We start from the raw sequence: 3609 nt of genomic DNA, 5'->3' as shown, positions 1-3609 counted from the left end.
TAATACGATTAGGTCCATTTTAATAAAAAAAATCTATCCCCGTCTACAGCAGGAGTGTGTATTTTATCCCTTTAATGATTGTGATGATGTGAACTTTGGCAAACTGGAAAATCCTTGAGGTTATGTTTACCTCAATATTCTTATGTGATTAAAGCTGCTCATAATTCAAGTTCATTGTATTTACATGTCAGTTTATGAGATCGCTATTAACTGGAAAAGTGCAAAAAGTATTGCCAGTTGCAAGGGTTTTGTTGAACGAAATTTAATCGAGTAAGCTGTAATTAGTGTCTCAATCTTCTCAATGTTAGCACTATAATGTACAAATTAGATCTGCATCTGAGTTTTAATATTGCACAATAGTTTTTGAATAACCTTTGATGGGAACCGTTAGCTATGTTGGGATGTTCCCCAGCCTTATACAGTCTCGGACAATAATCCCTTTCAGTTTTAAATATATGAAATGTTTTGTATCATTGCTGACTGGGTACCCATGAATCGTTATGAATTCCGTATTTATGTTCGATGGAATATGCATAGAATATGCTGAGAATAATATTGGGCTAAAATAAGTATATGAATTATATTTCTGTAGTAAACATTACGTTCCACAATTCATCATGTTTACTAATATAAAACATTTTATTTAGCGTACCAGGGGAAGTATGGCAAGAAGATTTTTTTTTATAAAAGTAAATGAAGTCAGTTATGAATGCATGATAGTATTTGTTTCAAACATTTTCACTGGTCAATGAGTTCCAAAATTCTGTTTTCTGGTTAAGCTTTATATGCTTTTGTCATTCGGTTTTATTTTATTATACATTTATATAGATGTTTATACACTCATAAATACTTTAACACCCGTAAATGTGTTTTTTTAAATGCCAAATGTGTTGATGTTTAAGATTGAAAAGATTTAGCATACCCAACTTTCTGACATGTTTGAAATGTTGGTGTTTGATGAAATGTTTGAAATTATAGAGAGAGTGAATATATGAGAATCAGTTCAGGAAAATACAAGGTATATTATGTTAGCATATTATTTGTAGGTAAAATGCATATGAATTTCCAATTGGTCAATTAATCGTATTAAAAGAGGCTAATAAATATTCCTAATTTGGTAGGTTTATTCCTTTGAAATTCGTCATATATTTGTCTTTTTTTCTTATACGTCAGATGTTCTTATACAATAATGTGAATGTCAATGGTGACATAAACTGTGTACAAAACAATAATTAATGTTTTTTTCTTATCATGTTAAGGATACAAGTGATAACTGAGATTGGACTACTCCAACACTGGATAACGGCCGCTGAGCCAAATTACACCGCGTGTTATCATGCCCCTACAATCGTCACCGTCCAAGACTCTCTTTCTCTTAACAATATCTGGGTAATTAAGCTATTTCATATTTACATACATAAAAAAATGACATTTATACTGGAAAGATCTGAGATCTGCAATATGACGAAAGTATTCATAAATTAACTACTAATTAACCTAACTGTTATTTCAGGGAATGTTTGTCATCCTTATTGCTGGTCACGCCATCAGTGTGCACGTACTCCTCCTGGAGCTGGTGATTGGCAACATTCTCCACTGATGGACTCCTTCACTACATAGAGTTGATTACCAGGATTTACAGAAGAGGAGTGTTGCTCGGCAGCTCGCAAATATATATTTACTGGAAGCGAGATAAAGCTTTATACCATCACTTGATGTCTTAATTTAACATTAATTGAGGCTTGAGAATACTCATCTAATCTCTGTAATCTCCGATACTTCTCTAGGGTACTTGGAGTTGCCTGAGTCTATATACCCAGTGACCATTGTGGGAAGTTATTATTGGTAATAAATCTTACCTTCAATGGATTGTATGAAAAACATTGTTTATTCGTTATTGGGTCCCACAAGAAAATCTGAGTGTTTAATTATTTGAAGAATTCAAACATAATATTAGAGATAGACTATTCAATTATTATTCGTTCAAATATAACTTTAAACTCAAGTATTTAATCAGAATTAATTATAATTTATTATAATTTATTAAGATTTATAAATTATATGTGTGATTAGTTATGGTTTAATTTATCAATAATAGTCAAACAAGATAAATCCAGTTTGATATTTATAAGATTTATAAAACAATAGTGTTTTCAGTTGACAAAGTGAGTGAAGTCGAGGCATGTGCTGTCTCGTCCACCCAACATGACAACATGCTGCAGGCGCCGGTTACTGGACCATGGCATTAAAACTTGGACCGCACCTGCCGGTGATGCCACTGTTAAAACCACAATATTATCATTTAATTATTAATAAAGATATTGCTTCATTAGTTACTCAGTTAAATTTAGGTTTAGAAGGAGTTGTAGACTTACACAATTATTTGTTGTTCTTATAAGTCATAACTGGACCATAACACTTATCTAACCCCTATGAAGACACACTTTGGCCCGATTTATATACGCAAAATAAGGTCAAAAGTATCACTCATTTCTCAGATTAAGCGTGGGACGGAGTTTAACCTATTTTAGGTCCTGGACGTTCTCGAACAGCTGTAAATAATCGGTGGTCTTTCTATGATAATGGCGTCATGCCGTCCTGTTGAGTTTTTTGTTTATTATTTTTCTACCACAGACGTGGCCACACATTTACAATGCTAACCAGAATATACATTTTCTTCTGTCCTCCATGGACAAGATGAGAGATCTGTTAAACATATAGTTCAGGGATTTATTGAATAATCAACCACAGAAGGTGATTGCTGAGCTTTTAAAATGCTAATCTAACTTACATACATAAACACATAGATACACATATTTCTGTCTGCCCTACATAAAGTGTTCGATGTGTCTTTTACGTAGTGTCATTAATGTGCATTTGCAAAGCTGAAATGCAATTCTGAGCAGCTTCCGCATATCCAGAATACACATACATACATACATCCATACATACATACATACATACATATATATATATATATATATATATATATATATATATATATATATATATATATATATATATATATATATATATATATATTAGTATATTTTGGTAGCAGTCTTTCCTGTAGACATATATTATTAAATATGACCGAAAAAGTAAGATTAATAATTCTAACACGAATTTTCTCAATCTTTCGTACATTATGCTTCACTGTTGGAGGTAAATCAAAAATCACTTCTCCAAAATTCATTTTTATTTCTAGTCTGACGCGACACGGGCGCGTTTCGTAAAACTTATTACATTTTCAAAGACTTCACAAATACACAACTGATTAGAACTTGCGTTTCCCTGATTTTATATCTACATTTGAGTGAGGTGGGAAGGGTGATGTGGCATTACATTTGAGTGAGGTGGGAAGGATGATGTGGCATTAACACAAGACAGAACACTAGAGGATATTAATAGGGTATTAAAAGTATCAACACAAGACAGAACAGAAACAATGGGTATTGAATAGAAGTGTTTGTAGAAAGCCTATTGGTCCATATTTCTTGATGCTTCTATATTGGAGCGGAGTCTTGAGGTGGGTAGAATATAGTTGTGCAATAATTGGCTGTTGATTGCTGGTGTTGACTTCTTGATGTGTAGTGCCTCGCAAACGTC

General features: G+C 32.7%; 1 long non-coding RNA gene across 1 annotated transcript; it reads left to right on the top strand.

Moving 5' to 3' along the window:
* Nucleotides 1–1259: 1259 nt before the first annotated feature.
* LOC138358325 (uncharacterized) lies at nt 1260–1865 on the top strand. Its single transcript, XR_011225328.1, has 2 exons — nt 1260–1389; nt 1514–1865. It is a non-coding gene; the product is annotated as an uncharacterized lncRNA (long non-coding RNA).
* The last annotated feature ends 1744 nt before the right edge of the window (nt 1866–3609 follow it).

Source organism: Procambarus clarkii, chromosome 7, assembly GCF_040958095.1.
Source record: "Procambarus clarkii isolate CNS0578487 chromosome 7, FALCON_Pclarkii_2.0, whole genome shotgun sequence".
Classification (NCBI taxonomy): domain Eukaryota; kingdom Metazoa; phylum Arthropoda; class Malacostraca; order Decapoda; family Cambaridae; genus Procambarus; species Procambarus clarkii.
Note: the sequence above shows the minus strand (reverse complement) of the source record. Positions and strands in the feature narration are given on the sequence as shown.